Source organism: Passer montanus, unplaced genomic scaffold, assembly GCF_014805655.1.
Source record: "Passer montanus isolate IOZ18808 unplaced genomic scaffold, ASM1480565v1 scaffold8, whole genome shotgun sequence".
In the NCBI taxonomy this organism is placed as follows: Eukaryota; Metazoa; Chordata; class Aves; order Passeriformes; family Passeridae; genus Passer; species Passer montanus.
In genome coordinates this window covers 9,679,248-9,693,982 of record NW_024373256.1, presented here as the reverse complement: position 1 = coordinate 9,693,982, position 14,735 = coordinate 9,679,248, and the positions used below count along the sequence as shown (strand labels likewise).

The 14,735-nt window shown below is 40.5% G+C and overlaps 1 protein-coding gene across 2 annotated transcripts in view; it reads right to left on the bottom strand.

The window, feature by feature from the left end:
• Positions 1-5,075, bottom strand: part of MRTFB (myocardin related transcription factor B) — a 66,145-nt gene extending 61,070 nt beyond the window's left edge. For both annotated transcript variants that reach the window (XM_039731861.1, XM_039731863.1), the window contains exons 1-2: positions 4,979-5,075; positions 2,319-2,363 (exon numbers count right to left, since the gene is read on the bottom strand). The gene's annotated coding sequence lies outside the window, so the exon portion shown is untranslated. The remainder of the gene's footprint in view (positions 1-2,318; positions 2,364-4,978) is intronic.
• Positions 5,076-14,735: the final 9,660 nt, after the last annotated feature.

Genomic DNA, 14,735 nt, shown 5'->3' with positions numbered 1-14,735 from the left:
AAGCCTTAAGCATGTGTTTGACTTTGTGCAACCTATTCAGTGTCAGAAACACATGCTTAAAGCTTTGCTGGATTGCAGCTTTACCAAGCTATACATTTTCAATTTTAACAATATGGGGAACAAAATTAAGCATTGCAGCAATGTAATTAAACAGAACTTCACTAGCTGGAATTCTGTGTCTCTTCTACCTTTTTTGTGTAGGAAATATTGAGAAATTTGTCTCTACATGAGATGTAAGAACCATTTCTGGGTATTAACTGGACTTAATACACTAACAATTTGAACTCATTTTAATGAGTTTCTCTGCTGAATTTTTATGAGCTACCTCTTTTACATTTAAAGAATGACTAAGAAACTAATTTTAATGTCTCTAGAATTCGTAAACAAGTTTTCAGCAACTGTTCCCTAGCCTTCCAGCAGGCTTCCAGGATTAGACACAAAATGTGGAAACATGAACACAACTGCATGTCCTTCTCAGGTTTGTAACTAGGACTACCTATGTCATAAATTCACTTACAAAACCAGTGGGTTTCCTTTTTGTCTTTATTTTTTGTCTTGTTAATTTGTGCTTCACTAGTTGGTGTAAAGATCAAAACTGAGCATAACTAGGACTTCTCTCTCACTTTGTTGCTCTTGGCACTATGCCCAGGTAAAAGCCCCTTTTCAAACATTTAATTAATGTTTAAGCCAAGTACCAAATATGAAATCTTAAAATACTCTCTACTGAGTCAACAATCAGAGAGATCTAGTTTATTGCCCAAGTGCAAAACTGTTACATTAACATCTGGATTTAATAACAGTAATCTGAACACTTCAATAAATTCTGTAATGTGCATTTGCTTTGGAGTTTCAGGATATGGAAGATTTTTGTGGTAGACATCAATCTCTGCCACAGAAGGAAAGTTTGAAAAAAGCTGTATTCTGTAACTAACACTGGGAAATTCTGGCTCTTGAACTTCAGGTGCTAAAAATGTTTAAAAACAATGCTAGGAATACAGCACAACATGGAATAAGAAGCAGCATTTCTTCATTTGAAGAAGTAAACATAAACATTTATGGCTGTCAAGTGCAAATAGTCTTAATTTCAGTGGTTCATCTCCTTTATTTTTTGGACATGCAGCTAAAAAAGCAGCAGATTTATTCACAGCAAGAACCAAAGGCTGCAGATGTACTAAAGGAGGACACAAAGTGAACTGGTTTACCAAGTCTAATCAAACCTGCTCCTCATAGATCCTGCACACAACCCTAAACACACCTTGCCTCCAGGTCAGGGGAAGCTCCCCTGCCTTTAAGTGTTTCTAGTTGGGATTTTTTGCCTAACACAGTTCTGGGGTTTGTTGGAATACATCAATGCTACAGATACATACCCCCTTCTGTGTATATCCAGTTCTGTACATCTTGTTCTTCCAGTCTCTGGAGCAGCCATGACAGTCGTGTGCAGTGTCTGCTTTTTCTGTAGAGCTGGAACCAATGCTCTGGTTCATCTAGGAGGCCTCAGTGGAAACTATCAAGAGGCTTTAAGTCTTGGTTATCCTGAAAATCAGGCAACCTGTCCCACCCTCTTTTTCCCACACTGAAGATGAGGAGGGAAGGGCAGAATCAGAATTTTCACCATTTAGGGAACCAGCTAAACTCCAGAAGCACACAGTTCCAGAACTGAGAATGTGTCAGTCAATATAACCCAACTTCCTTGTTTTACTAAACTGCTTGACTTCCCTTCCTAACACCTCCTGAAACAGCACTATCAGCAACCATTCAACACCCTTGGTGATTCCCTCTGAGAGAGAATTTTCCTCATCTGTAAGTGGATTGATTTAACCAAACCACACAGGGTCTGGAGTCCCTCTGGATGTGCTGTGCTGGTACAAGCCTGAGTCACTGCAGAAAAACTGTTAAAAGTAAACAAAATGTTCTACAGGCCAAAGTTTTAATATCAAAACTATTCACATTTGGAAAACAGCTAACATTGTGAAGGCTTGCAAGCATGACAGTCCTTTAAAAAGAGGAAATATTGTTTAATCAGCATACGAGTATTTAAGTAATAATCTTAAGAGGTGATTAAAACCTACTCATATCAAAGGCCAAAGCATAAAATTACAATAACTTGCTCTTAAGTTTATGTAATACAAGTACTACATATAACCAAATTTCTGTTTGTATAGGAACAGATCTCCTGGAAAAGCTTCCATTTTAACATGATTATAAAACCGTAAGCACAACTTAAAGGGATACACTGCTCACTAAAAAAATAGCACAGCAGCTTTATTTAAAAAAAAACTTGTTTAAAAAGTTTAAATTTTTTAAGATACAGCACTTACCTTGTATCTCTAGCACCTTTCTAGAGCGTCTGTTTCAGCACATTCCTGGTTGGTTGGAAAGCAAAAAGGAAAAACAAAAATCACAAAGATGTCTTAAGGATTCGTAATTTTAAAAGTTACATATTTTGTTCTACCTGAGAAATTAAAGCCTTAAGAATACTAGTTCAGCTTTCTCAATTTCTGCAGTTTTCAGATGTAAAAGTCTGTTATTAGGTTAAAATCCTGAGAGTAAAGTGATTTCAATACACTTTATGTGCATCTTTTAACACCTTTCATATTCCTGCTCAAATTCTAAGATGATATTTGTCTTTCCAATTACCTCTGGCAAGAACAGCAGTACCAGAGGTGCATCATCTGCTCCTTTTAACTCAACTGCCATACACAAACTCAGCCCTAGTTCCTTCAAGTCTTCACACTTGGAAGTGCCAATTATATAAGAGAAATACATTTTTGTTTTCTATAGATTCCAATACAATGGAATGTTTACCAAAAAAAGGAAACTGTTCACATCCACATTTTGTCTTTTTGCTATGTCACCAACTCAAATGGACTTGTTCCAACATCAACATTTCATTTTTTAGAATATTTTAGACTGTGTGTGTACATATATATATATACAGACACATATTATTAAATCAATAGAAACCTACTGCTCAGTGTTTTTAGAAAAGTTTAAAAATCAGTTATTTTAAAGTCTGGCATTTATCAAATGCAGTTTCATACAGTAACACTAATGGAGTTCTCCAGTTTTGGCTTTGAACCCACAGGTATCAGACTCAGAACGTCCCTGACACGGCCCAGCCACACAATTTTACTTTTGATCCCACAGACAAATCCTAACAGACTACTTTTAATTCTTTTAAAGGCTGAAGCTGATGTTATGGTTTCTGTACATGTCACTGACAGAGGTTAAAAGCTGTGCATGTAAAAAACCAAAAGGAAAATACACGAGAGGAAGAGGTTACAAGACGGAAATGCCAAAAAGGCCCACAAAAATAAATGGCCTATGATAAAATATATTCCCTCTTCCTTCCAATAATCATTTCATGAGTAATCTAAACGCTGTTTACAAAACCCCAAACCTCAACTAAGCATATTCCCCATCCAATATTACATTAATCCATTGTGTCATCAATTATCTAATTTCATTGCTAGGCTAACAAGTAAAAGTTCCAATTTTTAAGTATTTTATGCATAGAAACCACTGAATTTGTCTGAATATCCACGTACTAACCCTCTCTATTAAAGCTGTTTGATACTACCTTATAATTCAACAGAATCTGACAAACAAAAGGTAAATATAAAGGCGATTGCCATGTTATTGTATGACTGCTTCTAAAAACTCATTTGCATCATTAAGTTCAGTTTTCCATACTTCTCTAAATACTGCCAAATCCTGAAAGATATTCTGTACTCCCAATAATGTACTAAGGCTGTTCAGCTTCCAGCTGTTTTTATTTGCTTAATAACTGGTGTCATTACCAGACAAGTTTTAAAAGCAAGTTACACCACAAAGTCACATCTGCCCTAAGCAATTACACAGGAACAAAAACTTTAGGAAGGAACAACATAAAATGTCACACATTAAAAGAATAATTTTATGAAATGCCAGCTGTGCCTTTGCTGAAAGCTTTAAAACCTCAATTAATTCAAAACCTGGGCATTTTTTTCTCATAGAGGAAAAGATGCAGTGTGAGGAAGTGTGAACACCTTCCCATAAACAAGAACTTCAGAACATGCTGTACTCACAGGACAGTGTAGTCTTGGCCTTTTTCCTTAAAAAGTGAGTGATGTTTAAGCTTTATGTATTTTAGACATATTGACATACCAGACTTTATGGAGGTGTTTTTGAAACACCTCCATTCATAAAAAGATACTTGTTTAGCTATGAAGTAAATATCAGGAAAATTAATTCACTTTAAATCCTGTAGTCTTTATTTCAGGCAATTGCCTGCAGCAGGCAGAAGCCCTGGTATCCCCTGACTGCACTGAGACTGAATAACTGCAGTTTGCTGCACTGCACGCTTGCACACCAATACAAAACCCACATAAATGGAACAAAGGCAAATATATTTGCTGGCAGAAAGGCTCGGCACGGCAGCACAGCTCTCCACCTGCCCCCCGCGTCCCAAAGAATGTCACTGCCAAGTGTCGCCAAGTGACCTGCACCCGCGATGTGGATCTGTGCATACAGGTGCTGTGGATACACTTGTTAACAACGCTGATTCTGGAATCATGGAATCATCAGGCTCGGAAGGGACCTTTTATATCGTCCAGCCCAACCATCAAACCAGGACGGCCACTGGTTTAAAGCACATCACCCAGGGCCACATCGTCTTTCAAACGCCTTAGGGATGGTGACACCACCACCTTCTCGGGCAACCTATTCCAATGCCTGACCACGCTAAAAAGGATTGACCAAGTGCCACCTAAATCCACGCGTGTCGCAGAAGAAGAGCTGAACCCGTTAACAGCCCTGGTCTAAGGGTTCTTCTCGCAGCCCAGCGAGCCCCGCCGCAGCTGCACGGTTGGGTCCCGGCGGGCTCAGCTCTCCCCGGGCGAGGCGCTCCCATCCCAACGCCGCAGGGCTCGGGCCGGGCCCGCAGCGCCGCCCTGCTGCCCGCAGCCCCGCTCCTCCCCCGGGAGCGAGTGTTCCTTACTGCAAATAACAACACAGCACACATCCTCCAGCGGCCGGCGCGGTGCGAGCCGCGTCCCAGGGCGCGGTGCGGGCACCGGCACCTCCACCTGCTCAGGGCCCAGAGCGGCCCGGCGGGGCAGCCCCGCCGAGCGCCCGGCTGCGGCCTGGCGGGGACCCTGCCCGCCCCCGGCAGAGAGGGGGCGGTCGCCGCTCTCGGCACTCCCGCCCCCTCACCCTCCTTCAGAGGGCTCTGCGGGCGGGGCGGCGCGCAGCCCACCCCGGGGCCGGGCGGCGATGGCTGCGGGAGCCGCGCGCGCTGGCGCCGCGCACGTGCGGGAGGCGGGGCGGGGCGGCACATCCGGGCACTCGCGCCCTCAGAGGGCGAGGCTGAGGGGAGCCGCTCCTGGGTGCTCCGGGATGGGGTTACTGAGCCTTTGAGGCTGGAAAAGAACTCAGATCGTCGAGTCTAACCTAAGACCGAGCCACCACCGTGTCAACCAGACCATGGCACTAAAGGCCACGTTCAGCCTGTCCTTAAACACCTCCAGGGAGGTAGTGGTGACTCTACTACCTCCCTGGGCAGCCCATTCCAATGTCTAATCACCCTTTCTGGGAAGAACTTACTCCTGTGTCCAACCTAAGCCTCCACTGGCGTAGTTTAAGACTGTGTACTCACTGGTTGCCTAGGAGAAGAATTCGACCCCTACAAGTTCCTTTCAGCATTATGGTCCCCCCTTGAGCCTGCTTTTCTCCAGGCTGAGCCCCCTCATCAGCTCCTCATAGGGGTTGTGCTCCAGACCCTTCCCAAACTTTGTTGCCTTTTTCCGGACCTTTTTCTCAAGGTCCTTCCTGAGCTGAGGGGTCCAGAACTGGAGGCAACACCTAAGGCATGCCCTCACCAGTGCCAAGTACAGGACAATCATTTCCCTGGTCCTGCTGGCCACACTATTCCTGCTGCAAGTATCTTTGAAAGTTCTCTGGGATCACTCCCCAGGCCCAGGCAAATTGCCCTGTCCCCCACAGTGGTGCCTTGGCCACGGTGGCCCTGCCCTTCCTGGGGCACTGGCGGGAGGGCCAGACCGACCCGTCCCCAGGGCTTTGTCCCAGGGCAGGCAGGGCTGGGGGTGCCAGTCTCTCTTCTCAGGGTGCTGCAGTCACAGCAGAGTGAATTTGAAATTCAAAGAAAGTTGATTGGGTATGGCTTCAAATGTTGGCTGTGCAAACATTCACAAACAAGATGGGACTCATACCTTGAGTATTTCACCTTCAGGCTTAGCTGTCAGTGTCTGAGGTGACTGAACTTGATTCAACATCAAACCAATCACGAGGGAAAAAAAATTCTTCAAAGAAGTCTTGGAAACCTGATGATTTATACTTGAGAATGTGCAATAGAGAACACAGGCATTTATTCTGTGATCAGAATATGATCATGCATGCACAGAGTAATTTATTGCATGAATTGTGCAACACGTTGCTCACAGTGAATATCTAACAAATTGACTTTTACTAATACCGAGCCAGTCCTGTTCTGTAAGTACATACTGCATCAGGCCCAGTATTATGCAACCGTGCTTTTGAGTTGTATTTTTTTTAGCTCACAGATTAAGTACTAAGCTGCCACTTAGTGCAATGGTCTAATACAGCTTTTTTTATTATTTGCAATTTGCTGATGTCCAGGAGCTTGCTAAGAGACTGCATTGAGCTTATGCTATGTGCTGACCAAGCAAAACGTGGTTCCCTGCTCTAAAAGAGTTTTTCAGTGCACTTGTTCAGCAGTGATACTACAGGCACAAAAAAACCCCAAAACAGTTATAATTCCTTATGATTTTAAGACAACATTCCAATACATTTCACTACTAGTGGATACTTTGACATTGAAAGAATTACTTGTTCAAATTTTTTAGATGGAATTGAAGGTTATTTTTTTGTTAAGCTTTGTAAAACAGGGTAAATGTCTCTTATATTTCACTAGATTACAGTTAGCTAATCAGATTTTATCGAATTCCAGAAGCAAACTAAAAACAACAATGTACAAGAGCATTGTGCAAGAGATGGAAATCTCTTTAATATTGCAGTGCAGCCTAGATCATTCTAGTTGTCCCAATGGCTGCATTCATGGGACATTCATTGCCCATGCATTGATGAGAAGGGTATAGACATGGATCATATTGCAGAACACATAGAGTATTCCTTGCTAAAGAATACTATAGAACTTGAAAAGCCTGGAAAAAAGATGTCTGAGACAAAGCGTGTTAAAAGGTTTGACATTAAACACAGATGGTGGTCATTTCTTGAAGGTATTTGTGCTTTATGAAACCACATGGTGATAGGAGTCAATGAAAAAGACACATTTAAAGTGGCAATTAACTACTTATAAACAGTTTCTTCCATAAAATCACTCTATGGAAATTGTCCAGCTGCACACAATTGATCTTAACTTTTGAGCACCACCTTTCCTGTCTCGGGCACGGACATGTACTACACTTCCTTCTTCTTACAGAATAGTTCAACAAGAGCCCTTGGCATATGCCTCCAAGAATAACAATGGATTCTATATTCCCTTTTTTATAACAGTATGAGGATAAGCACTGGTACAGTGGTTGAAGCTGGCAGAGCAACGCAATGCTCTGAAGTGAAAGGATGGACTCACCTCTCCCTCTCTCACTTTCAAACCAGTGTTCTGCTGTTAGAAACTGCTGAACGTGAAAAGCAGATAAATTACACAATATCAGCATTTTAATATTCCAATTACTGCATAAATAAAAACATTTGTTGTGATTTGTAGGAATATGTATTTAATCATGCAATTGTAAGCTGCATATTTTAGTTTGTTTAATGAAACAAAGCAAATATCTTTTAGGAATTATTCAGAAATAGCAGATAAATTACACAATAGCAGCATTTTAATATTCCAATTAATGCATAAATAAAAACATTTCTTGTGATTTGTATGAATATGTATTTAATCATGCAATTGTAAGCTGCATATTTTAGGGAAGGATTGTTTGTTTAATGAAACAATGCAAATATTTTTTAGGAATTATTCAGAAACAACCTATGCTTTCAATTCTAGTATAGGCTTTATATAAAGAATTTGAGTATTCTAGAGATGTAAACACTGTGCTTGGATTTCTTAATAAAGACTTAATTATTTAAAACATACAATAATATATCTGTAGTAGTGTCAACTACATATTCAATGTGAATATGAAATTTCTATATAAAATTAATTGAATGAAGACCACCATTTTGCCACCTAACTTGCAGGATTACAGAATAGTAATGCAGTTGGCTTGCAGTTGAGCAAGCTGCTTTGAAAGTAGGGCAAGAACTACTACAGCTTCTCCTAGAGTCATATAATTTGTAATTATTATGTTTCAATACGTTCCTTAAAGGCCTGAGATCAAAAGATTAGCAAAGCATGTTTTACGAGGAAGAAATGACTACTTTCTCCACAGAGCTTTCTCCAAAGAGCTGTAAGTGAGGGGGAAGTGGATGAGTTGTTGATACAGCGTTATTTGCACTTGTGTAGCTTTTAACGCTCTAGTTACAAAATGGCAGGATGGTTAACAAGGGTTGGTTCTCCCACAGGGGAGCAACTCCTTGAGTTCCATAGAAATCAAAGGACAGGGATGTCTTTGTGAAGTATCCTCTTGTGGCTGCTCTTCCAGGGGACGTGATGGACTAGATGGACTTCCAGTGTAAACCACAGAACCAGTTCTTATTTGACAAGGAAATTGAAAGAGGAAAAGGCAGCATTTATCAACATCATAGCTAAAAACAAAACCAAAAAACATGAAAACCTCTCACCAGCTTGCAGGTTAAATTAGTAGGTTAAATAAGCATTATAAATCATTATGATATTGAAACAGCCATGTTACAGAAACATGAGGCTGGCCTTATCTCTGCTATAATGTTTTTGGTATTCCCCAGAGAAACTTGCAAACATCTGAACCCAGTGAATCTAAGAAGTGACTCAATATCTGAGAGCAGCATTCCTGCAGTTTTGGTTTCCATTGCCAACTGTAATCATGCTGACCTTACTGAATAGAGCTCACTGCAGGTCATCAGTGGCTTCTCATAAAAGAAAACAGTATTGCACTTCAGGTTACATCTGAGAAAATAATATAACTGATCACCATTGGCTGTTATTGCATTAGGTTTGAACACCGCCAAACCGCGGTTATTTGTACTAATTGTAAAATCAGTCTTGCACTGAAGCTTTAATAGTCTGTCACAAGAAATGGATATTTATTAATGACATTTAAGTTCCATTTTTTTTTTAATATTTTGTTTGGTCTTTCCATTAGTTTCTTTCCTCTAATTCTCCTAATAAGTTCTTTTTGGTTGTTATTTTCTCCTATGGGGTACATGTGTCCCCTCTATCAGTCCATTTTGCCTGCATCAGACCTTTCTGCCTGTTTTTCCTCTTGTGTAGATGCAGCCTCACCTCTGAATATGTGTATATTCCATCTCTGCAGCCTCCTCATGCCTCTTTTCTCCTCATTTGCCTGTTCCTTTAAGCAATAGGACACATACCAGAGACTGCTCTTCTTTCATAGCTCAGCCATAGTCCTGCAGTTTTGCAGAAATTGGAGGCTTACAGGGAGGAGATTGAGTTGGCAACAGGAGTCTGCCTACCTACCCCTAGGCTGCAGGTTTTGTTACCTGCTCCCTGTCCTTTTACTTAACAGCTGGTGGAGACAAAAAGAGATTAACAAAGAAAAAAAAAACCCAAAAAACCCCCCACTCTCTATTTCTCTTTCCTACTGTCAACTGGAGCTAGTGGAACAAATTTGGCTTGGGACATATCCTTGTGTAGATGTGAAGTGCAGATCCCCAGCTACTCCTGGGCAGTAGGTGAATATAAATGCCTAGGTCATTAAAGCTATTCAGTTTATATCTGAATTTATGTGAAACAAAAATCTTCTTCAATAGGCAATACTCATTGCCAAAACAGTGATGGCTTAATCAGTGGCAGAACAGTGCAGCTACTTCAAATTGGGGGGTTATAACTAGGAGTGTGACCAGGTAGAATTGTTGCTTTGGGGAGTGCTGGAACATCTGGGAGGATATGAAAAGTCATAGACCAATGAGTGTGGATTTGGGCCAGTGTCTGTGTGAGAAGCTTTCGTTGGCTGTGGGGCTCTAAAGGCTGCTACAGTTAGCCAAGGAGACTTGGGAAACTTTTGGGCTATCCCTTTGGGAAATGTTTTTCTAGAGCTGAGCATACTCCACAGGATCATCTAGGTTATTCAGCTTTATGATTTGTTCATTTCATGAATATTGAAAATGGAACTGATGGTCATTTTGCACCTTAAAATGATTGCTCATTTTGTGTAACTGAGCTAACAGTGTAGAGTGGTTAAACTGCAGACATGTGGGATCTAAGCGTGAGTAATTAATTCCCCACAGTTGCTGAAAGATCCTGAACTCTTTGTCACTTACTTCTCTTGGTCTTCAAGAATGAGGATTTCTGAAATTTTGGTGTGAATAATTTGTGGAGAGGGTGTTTGCAGTGGGCATGTTTGGTATTAGTTTTGGAACACTGGCAGCCAGCCCTTTCCTTCTAATTAAATGAGAGAGAAAATTTCTAACAGAGAGATCTCCTTGATTTAATTTTACTTTTTGTCAGAATGCCCAGAGCATTGAATGTGTGTCTGGTCATTGGAACAACATCCTTAGCACAGATCAAATGAATAAATACAATTAATTTAATACCACCACAGGAAAAATTCTAAGATTTTATTTATACAGATTGAGACTGATAATGAATATACAACCCCAAATATATGATACTCTTGCCTTTTCCATGATGCAAGTTCAGTTTCTCATGTAAAGCTGAGGGATGAGAGGCAGAAAGCAATTCCTTTGGTACATGTGAGATGGAAGTTTTCTAACTCCTCTTTGGGGACTGGTGAGTCCATGGGCTGCTAGTCCCAGGTAGTAACTGAAACCTTTTCCCAAAGATTGCAGCTATATTAGCGCTCATCTTTGTTTTAAAGTATTTTGAAATACAGTTAAAATGCAAGCTTGGCAAAAGAACAGTGTAAAATGGAAAAATGTGAGGAGACTGCTGTTCATTTTGTAAGGCAAAGCTTGCGACTTAAGAATGCTGCTTAGCAACAGATGGGGAAAATCTGAAGGTGATCACATCATCTTGCAGTCCCTGAAAATTAATAATGCATGTTCATTCTGCCTTTTAAGTCCTCTTCCATTCTGCTTGTTCCTTGGGTCGAGGACCGAGATGGCTCAGCCATGTAACCCAGTTTTGTCATCCCCCATCCTCATGCTGACGCAGCGGGGATTCAGCTGCAGAGCTCTGGCTCAGCTTCTCCCGTTCTCTGCGGCACTGGGCTGGTGCTGCACACAATGCCTGCTGATCCTCGGGAACGGGACCCAGAGGGGAGGGAAGGAAGGGAGCATGGGCACCCCAGGCTGAGGGGTTTCTGTGGATGGCTCTCACTAAGCACACACATCTGTCTCTGTTTGCACCATTCACCACCAACCCTTGGTGCATCTCCTCCTCTGCAACTTCTTCTCACGCATTGTTCTCCAACAGTTTGACTTCACATGTCTTTTTTCATATTTTCAAAGAGCATGGGATGGCTTTTCTTTTCAAAGTTTGATTTCCTTAGGAAATTCCCCAGATTTCAAAATTTGTTTTATGGCATTGCTAATGAAATTGGCAGATTGTGGCATTTGAGAAGCTGTAAAGTACCCATTTGATTCATGTGCCACTGCCATCATTCAGCATGCACAGAGCAGAAGTATAAATACAATATTATAAATTGGCAAGTAGTGTTTGATTTATTTATCTACAGATGCCTTCCCTGTGAACCAAGGCTTATGTTGACCAAGTCATTAATCAACTTGGTAGGCTTAAAGTATAAACATCTCATGCCCAACTGAAAGATTCATTTGCATAAATAGTTAAGGGAGCAGTGATTTGCATTCATATTTAACAGGTATATGCCACCAGGGATGTTTTTACTTTTCCCTGGGGGGAGCTTCAACTTTTCAAATGCAGTTCTGACACAACGTAGCATGCGAATTACCTAGAACAGTTACATTTTTTTGTTGTTGTTTTCGTTTGGTTTGGTTTTTTATTAGCGGAATAGCTAGGCACTTTCAAGGAAGGGTACTGGTTTTCTCTACAGAGAGTGCTGAGAAAACTTCAGGGTAAATTATTCAAGATATTGACTAGGGATAAGACAGCAGACTAGAAGAAGTTTTGTTTTGTAACAACTGTCACTATATATAGATTATTCTTATTAATTAATAAAACCGCATTTAAAGACTTGATCAGATGCCTAGATCCTCTAGTTGGCATCTACACACAACCTGAGAAAAAACTATGACCATATAGCTGCTAATTTGAGCTTCCAAATTGAAGGTTTCAGTGTTCAGTTAAGATGCAATTAGTTGAAAATGAGGCATTATGTACCAAAATCCCTGTGTCAGCTTTGAAACTTAAGCTTATGATGAAGTAAGACATTCCCAAATTGAAGTTATGGCTGCATTCTCTCTTCCTCTCTATGCCAAACATGTGTTCATAATCCTTTCTACTTACTCATTATTTCTTAACACAAAATAGCAAATTAGGTCCGTATGAGACTTTTGGATAAATAAAACCAGATCATAACTGATTTGGCCCTCAGCCTATTTTGATATCTGCCAGTTTAAGCAGTGTGACCCTAAAAATAAGGGTCAAGCTAATTACTGTTGCTCAGAAATCCAGATTTTCCAGGTCTGAACTGGCTCCTGCCTGCCAGCTTGAATTTCTTGGTATACTTGAGTATTTAAAACCCACTCTTAGAAAAAGGATTTGAACTGAAAAACTCTAGCAGCAAACAGCAACTCCTTGGTTCTTGACTCCGTGCTACCACTTAATCCCCAGCTTTCCTGTCTTACAGGGTAGTTAGACACAACCCAGAAGGTAAGATTCAGCTGGCTTCTAGACAGGTTTTTTGGTGAGCTCATGCCATGGAATAGGTGTCATATTTGCTCCCAAAGCTATACTGGAGGTGGCAGAGTGTTTTTGCATGTGACAGAATGAATTGGTGCATCAGTGCTAGGAATCAAGAGAAACTTCAGTATAAGCTGCTCAGAGTATCACTACACTCCTACGGAAATAAGGATTTCATCTGAAACTGGTAATAAACAACATCATATGAGAGCTAAGAAAGCATATGGAAACAAGATTTTAGGGTTTTAAGGTTTAACTGACCTATGAGTCAGTGGTGAGTTTCGATTTCACACTTCATCATGGACTTGCTTTATCAGCTTGGGCATAAGCCTTTGCCTTTAGTTTTTCTGGCTCCTTATTTGTGAGATAAAATGAATACAACACCAAGTGCATGACAGAATTAAGTTCTTTATTTTATAACCTAGCAAAGAGACACAGTACTCTTCTCACAGTGCCTGGTTGGTATTTGACTAAAGCTTGTATTCTTTCAACCACAGTAAGTCAAGTTAAATGTGATCCACTTATGTCCATAGTCATTAAAAAGGACAATTGCTGTATAAATATTATTAATCATCAAGTCCATGAGCAAGCCTATTCTGTTACTGGACAGTCATTTCACTGCACTCTGAACTTTCTATGTTACTTTGTACCTCATCTCTCTGCCTGTGCACTCACTGAGACAGAGACCCATGGATGCTGCTGGTGCATTAACAAAGCAAAATATAAGAGAAGATTTAAAAAAAAAATATTATCAAACCTTTATAACCCATTACAGCTAAAAAGTTAATTAAAAATTTGAAAAAGAAATTTCTGTATCTGTTTAAGTCTTTTTAAGTTATTTTCTGAGATAAAATTTGTAGTTAAGCTCCTTGGTTTTAACTGTTGCTGAGAAAAGTAAAGAAGGTCCATAAAATACATTGGAAAAACTCTGGTGGTAATATTCTGTAATTGACTTTTGTTTTGGTTTGCTGTTATCTCCAATCTGGTTAGAATCTTTGATCCAGTTTTAGAATTTGAACTTTTAACTATTTTTGTACTCAGTAAACAAACAGTGCAAAACCTCACTCATGTGCAGAATGCTTCATGCTTGAAATATTGTGATGTTCCTACAATTGCATTTAGATCAAGCTGTTCACCTTCAGATAATGAAACCTTTAAAAACATCAAAATCCAGAAAACCCAAACAAAGGAGAGGAGAGAGTTCCGACTAGCAGAAAAAAAATCTGAGCTGGCTGTTCTGGGAATGATTTTCAGAATTAGCTCATTATTTATTCTTGGTGCACTCCACCAATTAAACAAACAGTTTTAAATATAGAAGCGGGGATGGCCTTAGCTGGCTTTTTCAGGGTCATTGCAGAGCCACGGCCAGTGCAGAGGTGCAGGCTGTGCCCCCCTGCAGGTACTCCTGTGTGCACGTGCAGGGGTGACGTGTGACAGCACAGGCTGAGCTGGTAACGGCCAAGGGAAGTCAGACATTCCTGGTGGACACCAGCTGAAATTCCTCTGTTTGGGTAATAACTCAAGAGTTATTCAAGACACTAGAAATATGTCAGAGATCCCTAAGGAGCTGGTGGGGCTGACCAAAAAATCCCAAATCTCATTTCAATAGCAATAGTACTTTGTGGAAAAGAACTCAGATAACTTAGTATGTGATTCCGACCTTCTGTCAAGTAAAGTGAAAAAGAAGAACTTGGTTATGACTTCTGTCAGCTAGTGATGTGCAGTATAATGCAAATATTTAAGAAAAAAACAACTTACTTTAATAGTTATAAGAACTGTAGTACACCAGATTTATTGCTGCAGTTCA